Source organism: Micropterus dolomieu, linkage group LG19, assembly GCF_021292245.1.
Source record: "Micropterus dolomieu isolate WLL.071019.BEF.003 ecotype Adirondacks linkage group LG19, ASM2129224v1, whole genome shotgun sequence".
Classification (NCBI taxonomy): domain Eukaryota; kingdom Metazoa; phylum Chordata; class Actinopteri; order Centrarchiformes; family Centrarchidae; genus Micropterus; species Micropterus dolomieu.
In genome coordinates, this window is record NC_060168.1 from 2346205 (window position 1) to 2359253 (window position 13049).

A 13049-nucleotide genomic window follows, 5' to 3' on the forward strand; every position below is an offset into this window, starting at 1 on the left:
AGTGAGAAAGGGCAAGAGAGAGAGAGAGATAGCCATAAAGAGGAAGAGAGGGATGGAGGGGTGGGGGGAGCAGCCTACAGCTAATACAGACAGAAACATTTGAGAGAGCCAAGAGACAAGGTCAAACACACAGACTAATATACAACAGAGCGGGCAGGAGGATTAGACACAGGTGAAACAGATTGCACTGGGGCAAGTTTCCAGGCAGCTGAGTAGAGGAGCTAGTGCTTTCTGGCAGATTGCCAGAGGGCGTAACAGGCAGGACTGAAGCAAAGCTGGAGACCTTAGGCGGATGGCCTGAAGGCAGGACTGAAAGACAAGCAAGTCTGGAGGATGACCAGGAGGCTAGGCTGAAGGGCTGAGTGGGTCTGGAGGGTGACTAGGAGGCCGGATCAAAGGACTTAACGGGTTTGGGGGGCAACCATAATCAGGGCTGAATGTCTAGACTCATCAAAAGCAGGACATCAAGTTAATCAGAAAATGTGTCTACTGGGTCCATTATGGATCCACAGTTGATACTGTCAGGTTTTGCCAAGCACAGACAGGAAAAATTTGGACCCAAGTGCAGAATACACAGGCTGAACAGATGCAGTTTTTAGTTTTTATTAAGAAAAAGGCAAAGGTGAAGATTCTTACAAAGAAAAGGCAGACAGGGGCCTAGAACAGGAGAGCAGTTCAAACAAAGCCAGAGCACACAGGCAAGAAATCCACAATATACAACACAGGTTAGGGACACAGGTCAAATCCAATATATAAATCCACAATATTTCCAACACAAGCACAGGAGAAAGACAGAGAAGGGAGATGACAATTGAGAAGAGACGAGGGCAAATACACACTAAGGGCAGGAGAATTGCACACAGGTGAAACAGACAGACAGGAAGCAAATTAAATTCATTATTATTACATTATTATATTCATTACCAATTCATTACCAATTCATTATCACAACAGAAACTGTGGTTTAGCCTACTGTTTTGAAGTGCTGGCTGAGACAAGACAGGCTTTCCAATGTTGTGTGCTGGCTTGTGATCGCTGAAATAAACTATTATCACTGGAGCAGTGCTGAGGATGAATTAGAGTTTAAGAGTCTGATAGCTTGGGGGAAAAAGCTGCTCTGCAGTCTGGTGGTGCGGCAACTGAAACTTCTATATCTCTTCCCAGAAGGCAGCAGGGTGAAGAGGCTGTGGCTGGGTGGGTACTGTCCTTTATTATCCTTTGGGCTCTGCGTAAGCACCTCACCGATATCACTGATGGGTACCAATGATCTTCTGAGCATCACCCACTGCAGAGCCCTCCGGTCCTCGGCCCTGCACATCCCATGCCAGTTTGTGAAGTTTCCAGTCAGGATGCTTTCTATTGCTCCTCTGTAAAAGCTGACCAGAACTTGGCACGGGAATTTGGCCTTCTTAAGCTTCCTCAAGAAATACAGTCGTTTCTGAGCTTTCTTCACCAGCATGGAGATGGAAGATTGCAGCTTTGAGGGGGTCTCGCAGTGGATTGTACAACCCCAAGTTTCGGCTGCCTCAAGTGCACCGACCTCTTTTGCACGCTGCAGACAAGGCTGGAGGCCAATCCAAAGTACAAAGCACTGCATCACAGGTGTCTGTACAATGGATGTTCTGACAGCCACCACCATGTGACTCAGAGGTAGACAGACACGTTTCCAACGATTTTCGGCAGAGACGAACGCAAAGCGCCGAAAACGACCAATAACTGCAGGTGATTAGTGGGATTCAAGGCCTGCAGGTGATGGGAATAGTCAGCATTGTGTTAACTCATTTGGCAAGGGCTTGAATGTCCCACAATCCAGCATTAAATTGTATGTGCAAAATTCACTACATCACTATGGTCAGACAATAGCACTTCAAGACATGAAATACTGTAGTGTTTTTCAGAAAAAACACAGAATTTAACCAGAACTAATTCTAAGCTCCAGTATTTAAGTAGTACATTCAACCAGTTACCAGAGCTTCGTAACTACTTTGACTGTCAAAACACACAATTTTAACACTGCTAATTTGAGATTACACAACACAGTTCTCTCCTCAGGTCTGCACTTATGCTTATGACAAGCATCTGGCAAGACATCTTAATTTCATTTTAACTTTATTTTAACAGGGGAAAGCGACTGAGACCTGGATCTCTATTTAGGCTGCTCCCTGTGTAATCTCAGAACACATCAAGGGGTGAGAAGAAAGAGAGAGAGAGGGTGTGTGTGTGTGACACTCGACTGGTTAGGGCAAGACAAAACTAAATACTCAACCTCCCAATATAAATCAGCTAACGTGCACACAGTGTCTGAATGAGTGAAGCGAAGGCTAGCGCCACCTAAGCAATGTGGTAGACTGGTCTGGCAAGTTTTTCCTCCTGTCTTTGTCTTTTCATCAACAGCTTCTGTCGACACAATTGTTTTTTCATGTGAAAAAAGCCAGCACCATAGGGATTTCAGTAGCAATGTGGAGGTCTAACAAAGAACATGAATAAGCAGTTTTCTTTCATGTGCAGATGAAATAAAAATAAAATAAAATAAAAGATGCCTAATTGCAGATATCAAGGGGGCAAGAACCGCAAAGAACAGTTAGATATCATCAGCGTAGCAATGGTAGATGATGTGACGTAACGTCCCTTATTTAATGCCAACAAGTGAGATGCACATAACATTTTCAGCTTTCTGTAGCTTTAACAGTTCATTAAGCTGGAATCTGTAACTTTGTCAATGCAAAGATCAACAATTAGGCCAGCTATGGCGTAGGGGGCCACTTATCAGAAGATTGATCCATGGCTCCCCCAGTCTGCATGTAAAAGGGTCCTTGGGCAAGACACTGAACCACAAATTGCTGAGACCTGGAGCTCCCGATTTTTGCTGTGCCATCGGTGTGAATGAGTTAGTGTCTGTTTGTGGTGGGCAGTTTGCACCTTAGCCCACCAGATGACCACTTGCTCATCTGTGTGAGAATGGGGTGAATGGGATTTAGTGTAAAGCCCTTTGAGTGGTTGGAAAGATTAGAAAGGTGCTATACAAATACAGACCAATTACCTTTTTTTGACAAGTGACCTTTTGTAATCTTCCAATTGTACAGTCCTCTCTAGGTAGCAAGAAGAAAGAAGAACAAAGTCCCCATACTGTCTTGCACACTACACTGGACGTGTACATTATACACTCCTTTGTCTCTCACGTATCTGACAAATCAGATGTGCTTCAATATTAATCACTACAGCTGTCTACACCAACTGCGTAGGTGCTTGTACTTTTTTCTATCGATTCTTATACATTAATAAAGCGAATCCTGCAAACTAGTTCAGGCAGTCAACTTGAGTCTGCAGCTACACTCACATGGCATACTTGACTTGCTCTGCTCACTCTTTTTATTGCTGTGTGTAACACCACATTTGCATCTTCTGTTGCCCATTGCTGCTGTTCATGTGGCATTTCAAAATCCCTCCACCAAACATCCACCTGTATTTTTTTGATAAACACCTCTGCTATAGACACTGACAGTGGACTCCAGCTGCTGCTGATTGTCAGCTGTTTTTCTACTTTAGCTATGTGCAGTGTAGACAAAGAGTTCGGAAAAAGGTTGGGGAAGACCGTTTGGTTAAGATCTATTTAGGTTTAGGCAGCCAAAACTACTGGTATACCATAGAGGTGTCAGAAAAGGCTCATATGAGTTCCTTTTGCAAACATATTTTGACGTTGCAAACAAATGTCGTTAATAATTAAGCATATGAGGTTAATAATTAAATTAATAACTATATGAAAAATACCATTAATAGATGGTGGGTTATAGCATTTGGAATTCTACGCCGAAGAGGTTGGCAATATATTCATTCTTATGCAATATAAAAGAATCCAGCATGTATACACAAGCATTTATTTTAAAAAAGATAAACAAAAAACACACTAAACTGCACTAAACTAGAAACAAAGAGATGTGTGTGTGATAAGTGCAGTGAGCGTGTGTGTGTGCGTGTGCTTTTGTTCTCCTGCCTGTGTGTCTCGCGGGTAAGATCATGAATACAGGTGGTCAGACAGGAAAAACTTTGAGTTTCTCTCTCCATGTACGGTTGGTTTTAAGGCCAAATCAGAGGTTTATGTTTACGTAATCTGTCACATTCTGCCTGTCAGCCATGGCTAGTTTGCACTCTGTGTTTTGATTTTGGTTTCATGTCTTAGTGTTACTCCTGGTCTGTGTACTTCTGTGTAGGTTGTTGTTTTACCCATGTCTGCTCTGAGTTCTGTCTGTGTTCCTTGTTGGTGGTAGTTTATTTGTGATCTATTTGCTTGTGTGTGTTCTCCCAGTAATTCCTCTGCTTGCTTGTCCACTAAATACTTTGAGTTCCAGTTAATGTATGGTCTTGTGTTTTGCATCTGTAAGTGTCTCTCTGTTTTCCCTGCTGTCTCTCTGCCTGCCTCGTTAGCCCTGATCCCTGTCACTTGTGTTGCTCCCGCCCCACTCATTAGTCCCTGGTGTATTTATGTTTGGTGTTTCTCTTTAATCTGCGTCTGGTCATTGTAGTGTTTACACTATTACTCGTGTTTGGAGTGTTCTGCCTGTTGGATTTTGGATCCCTCTACTGCATGTAGGCCTGAGATCCTGCTTTTTGTTAGTATTAAAACCCTGAACTGAATCTCTGCTCCAGTGTCTTGCGTTTGGGCTCTCCCCTCCTCTGCACTCACCCACGAAATCCTGACATAATCTGTGTAACGGGGCAAAGTTAAAATGCAAAGACTGTGTGTCAGTGTGAAGCAAAACATTTCTAACAACAATTTAGCGGTGACTGAGAACTCTGCTCATATTAAAATCTCAATTAACAATGATCACAACAATTAAAATATCAATCAAAAACACATGAATGTACACGTATATTTACAAAAGCTAAACTGACTTGTAGCCAAGTAATGTTAAGTTAAGCTACGTGAAGCTCTAAATGCCCACTCACGTTACCAGTCTATAAAGAAAAAGTTGCCTTGCTAGGTCTGTGGTGGATTCAGCCAGGCGGGGAAGAATTGTGGTTCAGTTGCCGTCTTTTGCTGGATCATGTTCTGATCGTACAGATGATCGTACTTTGTTCTCCACAGAGTCAAAGGCTTGGCTAACTGACCTTGTTGCAGGAATCTTAAGCTGGACTTTATTTTGCAGATGTTAAGACTAAAGAGTGCGATTCCAAGCAGGCCATGTTGGAAGACTGCTGCGGCCGCTGGGTCAGGCCGGTGTCCAGGTCACATCCAGAAAAAGAGTAGAAGACAGGTAAGGGAAGAGAGAAAGATAGCAATGTGCTGCGTATTTTTTTTTTTTTTTTTATAAATTAGGTGATTTCAGAGGTCACAGGTCACTGACCAATTGTAGCTGCAGCTAGGTTCATGGGCAGACTTCACTCTTAAGTAGAGGATTTTTGGGGTTATTCCTGGGAAACACTGTGATCCCTGTGATCTCAACACAATGATCTGATCAACATTTCTCAATAGCACAATATAGTGTGTCCAAGTGTGGTAAATATGCTAGATGTAGTGTTTTTACTATGGTTCCTCATACTGAGGGGTGAAATCATGAGAATATTATTAACATTAAAGAATTCAGCATTTGGCTCTCGTAAGAAGTCAACTTTTCTCCTAGAATATGCTTCAAAAGTTATTTAAGGGTTTGTCTGACTCTGGACGACTATGGCTGGGTGGAACTGTAACATTGCTACAGCCTTGGCTACAGAAACTCCCTCTCATCTGTCATTCTAAATTTCCAAACTGCAGGCCAGGCTTTTGACAATCCATAGTCTGAGAGGGCCACAGAATGGGACACATTCTTGCTTATTACTGGAAGCATTGGAGCATGAGCACAATTGGCCTTACAGTAAACACAGTGGCAATCAATGGAGATGTATTTCGTGAATGGGAAGAGGAACAACAGGGCCTCAGATGGATCATCCCTCTCAACACAAATGCAATGTTCTCCCTAATGCTCCAGCACAGGAGGACATGTGCAGGATTTGCTTTCTCACAGAGAGTGTTTGGGTGGGAGCCCGGGAAAGGCACGGCACCAATGAATGTGTACTGGGGTGGCGTTGGGAGGGGGGTCAAGTGCCAGAGAATGGAAAGGGACTTAAAATTTGAATCAAAGGGAGTGGGCCAATTGAAACGCTGAACTACTCACTTTTCACAAGGGAAATACTGTGCTGGCTGGCAAAGAGGTAATCCTCATCCGCTGATGACAGACAAAAACAGAAAGACATGAAAGAAAGATGGAGAAGAGACAGGAAGATGCTGCAGCACAAGCAAAGAAAGACAGATGAAAGAGACTAGAAGAGGAGAAGGCTAGTAAGGGGGGTAAGCGAGATGATAGAGGGAAACAGCAGAGACAAAGAGAGTAAAATGCAATACAGATCTCCCAGAAGCAATTTAAATGTTTATCACCTTAATTAAAACTGTTTTCGAATTAATTGGAAGAAGGTTTAGTTCTGGTTTGGCCACCAGGAATGATTACACTTTGTATAATTATAGTAGCCACCCCGCACGTGTGTGTGTGTGTGTGTGTGTGTGTGTGTGTGTGTGTGTGGTGGGGGGGTCACGTGTTTGTATGTCAGAGGTTGTGTGTGAGCTATAATAGTTCATTGCGATGGTAATGAGGGAGCCAGTTGTTGATTACCTGAGGCTGTGAATGTCATCCACTCACCATTCACAACATTTGTCAAAGGGTAACAAGCAGGACAAAGACTCAGGCATGGTAAACACTATCAGTTTCATTCTGGATGCAGATGTTTTTACATTTTACCATCCTGCTGCTGACTTTTTTGTTCTTTGAGAATTTAATATCCTGCGGGTATCACATTTACCCTTTTCCTTCTATTTAGAACTGGTGTTCTTACCTGCCCATCAATTTAAAACGCATTCCAAAATGTCAGCAATGAAAATGCAGCATTGAAGCCCAGGGGCCTTGTGAATAAAGCTGTTGCTCCTAAACCAGAATTTGAGTTTAAATTCAAATGAAGTGAAATGAATCAATTCATTCTGTTTCTCACAGAAACAGAAATGTCTGCACTAAATGTCATGGCATCATCATAGTAGTTATAATAGTTTTGCCTCGTTTCACCAAAAATCACCAACGTCATTGTAATTCCTGCTCTGGTCACTCAATATTCATCCAATATTTTTCAAGATATTGACAGTTGTTGGAGAACATGTTCTAGTTCAAACTGGCCATCAATAGCAATTACTATTCCATTAGGAACAAGTGGCGGGACCTGAGAGGGGTCCACCACAATCTCAAGTTGCCTTTTACTCTGCTGTTCCCCCTGTTGTGATGCAAAAGGTCTTTTTGGCTGGTTATTTGGATGCTGCCATCCAATCTGCTCCTCTGCAGGAGACTTAGGGTGCTTTCATTTAGTTCAGTTAAATCTCACTAGAGTTTGTTTTCCACTTGGTGCAGTTCTTTTGGGCAGGTGTGAACACAGCAATTACAGGGGGCGCACCAAAAGTGCACCAAACAAGCATATCGAGACCTCCTTGAAGAGGTGTTCAGACATGATCTGAGCATTATTTCTTAAGTTAAACCACTGGTAAATCCATCAGCTGACTGCGAAATGTGTTCACGAGAATGGCTATGTTGCCTCATGTGGAACCTAGACTAAGCTACACTGTCCCCTGCCTCCCTCCTCTCACCGGTGGAGCAGTATGGCGATGAGTCCACGAGAGTGGCTATGCTGCCTCGTGGGAAAGTCCCAGCCCTACACGGGAGGGAACCCAACCCCCTCTGACAGTGTGCAAAGGTCTCTCACGATGTGGCAGAACGCGGATGGCCCTGGCATGGTGGGTATCGTCTCATCATTGAATTGACACACACGCTCAGCACACAGGGAGGTGCTCCCTCCTGCATAACGGTGCGTGTCGGTGCCCACCCTTCCTCTCCTCGTCAGAAGCTTTAGCCTCCAGTTTGGTGGAACAGGGATGTTGCTGCCTGCCATAGGCGCGAGGAGTGGGATTTCCGGCCTTTTCGAGGCGGAATTTACTCCCCCACCTGCGACCGTGGCAAGGGCAGCAGAGTGGTTCCTCTTCATGGCCACCACGGTGCTTCATCAGCATGAACAGCCAGGGCGCAAAGTACCAATACAACCGCCTACCGTTTGGTTACTCGCTGGCCCCACATGAGTCTCCAAGTGCGTCGAGACAGCTCTGGAGCTGTTATGGTGGAAGGGTATCAGGGTCCTGTTTTATCTGGATGACCTGTGGCTGTTGGCGGGGTCCCAGGAGGAGACGGTGGTGCAAATGGCCAGGCTCGTCGCATACCTGTCAGACCTGGGTTTTACATTGTACAGGAAGAAAAGCGCTCCTCTCCCCTTCCAGATGATCACCTATCTGGGAGTGGTGTTGGACTCCTCTCGCTGGATCGCTCTCAATCATGAGGCTCCTGGGCCTCATGTCGGCAGCTTACGTGGTGGTTCCCCTGGGCCTCCTGCACATTAGGAGGCTACATGCGAGTCGACCTGGTGAGACAGAAGCGGCGCTTGGTCTCCTTTCCTCGGTCAGTGAGCCTGGATCTGGCCTACTGGCAGGACCACCACTCTCTGTCGGACGTGGTTCCGCTGTGCAGGATTTAGCCATGGTGGCGATCCAGGTGGCTCCGGAGCCCACGGTCGCGTCCTGGTTTCCCTGCCTTCAGCGACTGCTGTCGGGTCAGCCGTAGAAACTCCCCTGACCCTTTTGGTGAAGCGTTTCCTGAAGGGTGACTGTTTTTATGCCTAAGAGCAACACCAGCTCTTTCAGGTTGAGAGTGGTTAGCCTTTCGAGCTTCTTTCCTTCCCCTCATAGGTCTGAGGAAGAAGCTGAATCCCACCTCCTCATCCGTGTGTGCACACCGCTTGGCCGTCTGGCGCCACTCGCAGCGCCTGTTTGTGCACTACAGGGAGCAGTCCAAGAAGCTCCCCCTGTCAGTGCAGCATCTGTCTCACTGGCTGTGAAAAGCTTTTTCACAGGCCTATGTGTCAGCTGGTGAATCTCCCCCGGACGGCATCAGGGCGCAGTCATAGGTGTCATTTACACTGGGGACATCTCACTTTTCGAAATGGCTGATTTTGTCCCCATCATTTTGAAAGCAAGATAACAAATAAAAATGCATTGAGAAAGGTTTATCTGCATAATACTAAAACATGCAAAGTAATAATGAATTACATTTATATAGCGCTTTATCATAGATACTCAAAGCGCTTCACAGTGAAGTGGGGGGGACTCACCTCAACCACCACCAATGTGTAGCACCCACCTGGGTGATGCACGGCAGCCATTTAGCGCCAGAACGCTCACCAGCACCATTAGCTTGAGGCAGAGAGGGAGGGAAACATTGAGGGGGATGATTAGATGGCCAGAAGGTGAAAGCCAGGTTGGGAATTTTGCCATGGCACCGGGATCTTTAATAACCACAATGAGTCAGGACCTTGGTTTTACGTCTCATCCGAAGGACAGCAGCTTCTACAGCGCAGTGTCCCCATCTCTGCACTGGTGCATTGGGATCTAAATATTAGGTCCAGAGGGAAGACTGCGAGTAATGTAACTATAGAAGAAACCAATGTGCATTATCCAAAAAAGAAGGCTAACTTAAGCTGAAAAAACAAGCCACTAATTACTGCATTATATTGTATTATAGTTTTATATTAATAGTTTTTGGATTGTCACCTGCAACCTCAATTTTGTTTTTCCCTTTATTTGAATAAAGACCTTTCCTCCATAAATTGGTGCATAAAATTCTCCAGAATGCAGGAAATTAAGTGTTTAATGCGCGAAGTGTATCGTCACACCCCTAATCTGAGCTCTTATGTCCCCACCATTTTTGAGTGACGCCAGTCCACAAGAGGTGTCTCTTCCTCTGTGGCATTCCACGCTGGCCCTGCTCTGTGCACAGCTGGAACGGTTGCAGTGTGTAACCTTTATCTGCACCTGCACAGCTGCAGGGCCCCCCACCCCGTCCCCAGCCTATTACGCATGGTGGATGCGTCCGCCATGACGGATGCAAGGGACAGAGGTGGCTTATTATGTTGCCTGTGCATGGTGGTACCTGAGACAGAGAAAGACGTCCTTCTATTAGAGTTTTGTTCTCAGCTGAAAGTGGGTCACAAAGGGCCCGAGGTTAAAACTGTGACAACAGCACTCTGCTTGTTTCGGTAAGACCTGTTCTTTTTTAGCAGAAAAAGATATTTGGTGAAATTGATTTCTGAGGAGAAAGAGTGACAGAATCACACAGGAATAAAGTGGAGCACAGAGTGGAAAAGTGTAAGAGAAAATGCAGGAGAGGTAAAGTATCAGAGTAAAAAGTATAATAGCACGGGAGAGAGGAAGAGTGCTGACATTATGTAAATGAAATAGTTTCAGTTTGTGAAATAAATTGAATGAATTATGCTTTGCCTAACCCCCGGGCACTCTGTTACATTCCCCCATTTTTCTCTCTGGAATTATTAAGTATGTTTATATAACTTTCCCTTTGTGCAGGTGCGGGTCAAATAGGCCTGCTGAAGAAGCTTTTCAACACCTGAAAATTTAGCTTTTTGAAACTTTATATTATTGTAGAAAGTAATCATATGCAGTAAAAAAAATAGCCCTTGAGGTAGAACACTTCAAATTAGAAGCTTATTTCTATAGAATGCTCATTATTGTGAAATAATTGAACTGAGAGTAAGGTGGGGATCAAAACACTGTAGAGCAATAATAGAGTCGCTACAAAGCTGCAGGAAGGTTCTCGGGAAAATGAAAACAACTTGTGAAGAAGTGATGGTAACAAAGTGATACTTTAGGGATTACTTTTTGATGATGTTCTTTTTAAATCTGGAGGTCAAGGTCTCACATAGAAGAGCAACCATCAAGCTGAAATAAATTCAGAGTCTGTCTTGTGATTAGACTACCCAACATTTACAGTATGTCGTCCTGTGAACCACAACATCTTTGGTTCCAGTGTGGTCAAGGACCTTTGTTCTCTCCCTTAATTTCCTGTCATCTCTCTACTGTCTGTAATAAGGGCATACAAATACCAAAAGAAGATATTTACAAAATGTCTTTTGGAGCCTATCGTAAGCCCGGTTTCCACCCAAATGTGGGGTTAGGGTTAAAAAAATAAAGTCTTCAAAAGAAAATGCATCTTTCTATCCAGTAGTGTCCACTACTGTGATTATTAGGAATTGTGTGCCTTGAAATAAACAGTTGTTGGCAAGTTGGGTGCAATTTTCTTGTGCTTTATTCCAAGCAGCTGTTTAGCTCCTCCTTGTGGCACTTGTGCTCAGCAGATACCAACATTTTTCCAATGATTGTTTACGAGGGTTCTCCATTTGTTCTTCCATCTTTTCATTTCAGTGTTTTCCTGGGACAGGGGAATTATAGTAAATAAGCATCCAAACTCCACCAAGCTCCATTTCCAACAGATTATTAGACAATTTTTTTGTCAACTCAGACAGTCGACGCGTGCTACTTCTTCATGTGACAAGGGATTGTGGGTCCCTTCTGGGATGACAATTATTTAAATTTTTTATTTTTTCTTAAAGGCTTTTGTATGAAACTATTAATTTTGGTCTTATTTTCTGGGGTGCCAGCCAGGAGATATCGTGACAAAAATAGTCTTAGTCAACACTGTTAAGGCCTCGGCCGTACCCCTGCAGTTTCCCTCACAATCTCTAGTGTTTACCCCTACCTTGTGTTTCAAGATTCCCCTGTCTCTGTCTATGTCTCTCTGTCCTTGTTTATGTTGTCATGGGCTGAATCCTAATCTCCACATTCACGGACTCACAGACTCTGAGGTGCATTCCCAATATGTCCATGAGGGCTTAGGTTTGTCCCACTGTCAAATCGTCAAGCCTGCATTTAAAAAAAAGGTAAACAAACATGGAAGGAGCAACTACAGGAAAAAATAAGTTTACATGTAAGTGTATGATACTGTTTGGCTAAAAACAAGTAGATTGATTATTTGAAAATTATGTCCACAATAATGTCCACAGGTAATTTTCAAATAATCAATTTGCTTTGCAAGAGCCTTGAATATGTTCAGAGCTCAAATTCATCCTCATCACTACTCCATTGAATATAGTTAAATTCTGTCTACCATTTTTATATCTATCAATGTCTATTGTCAGCAGAAGGGAGTTACAAACTCAATTTCACTCTTGTTCACCTGTTATATTGTGACCAAATAAATCTACCTACCTACCACCTGGCTACAATCAGCTCATCACTCCTTCAACTGCACACATCTGTCTGTCATCAGCTCATCCTCCTGCATCATATCTTCCCGGTTCTGCAGCCACTCATTGCCAGAATGTTGTTCATCCTTAGTGGTAGATACACCTTCGGTCAAAAGACGGTTGTGATACTTTGTTAAAAATGTATTGCTTTCTCATGTTTTTAAAGACTAACTCTGCTCTTCTCTGTGCTCGAAGATCACTACCCACCTGCCAGTCAATCTGCTCACTTGTCTGCCTTCCAGCCACTGCTTCTCATTCCCTTGGCTCAGACCGACCAGTGTTCTCTGCTGCCATCATTTTCCCCCGCAGTCCCTGGATCCCTCTCATAGCCACCTGCCCACACCTTAACCCTCCTGTTTGCATTAAAGGCTGTCTTACCAACTATATGCTGGTCTTTGTCCTGCGATTAGGTCCTCCACTTCCATTCTGTAACAAACACAAAGGACGTCCGCATAAAATAAGAATCATATTGCTTTTACATACCAAAAAACAACGTAGACGTTTGTCAAGAGACTGTTCACAAAACACAACCAACATAAGCTTTTCCAGAAGTAGAAAGATGTTTTTAACATGAGAACAAAGATTCTGTTTTTTCAATGCTGGATTTGATTTCCATTGGAACGTTAGTCAGAATAAAAGTAACATTAGGTTAAAACTTATGTGTGGTACAAGCTGTGAACTTTCAGTACACTTTTTCTGGCTGTGACAAGTCAAAATGTCTGCTGTTAATCAGCCTTAGATTTTCTTTTCTATCAATTTGACTGACAGTCATACTGATGTCATAATAACCTTATTGTATTATATTATTAGGACATAAATTTTAATGAGAATGAGACACAGTC

General features: G+C 43.7%; 1 long non-coding RNA gene across 1 annotated transcript; it reads left to right on the plus strand.

Moving 5' to 3' along the window:
- The first annotated feature begins 5108 nt into the window (after positions 1-5108).
- Positions 5109-12591, plus strand: LOC123957104. The gene is made up of 2 exons (XR_006821728.1): positions 5109-5252; positions 12403-12591. It is a non-coding gene; the product is annotated as an uncharacterized LOC123957104 (long non-coding RNA).
- Positions 12592-13049: the final 458 nt, after the last annotated feature.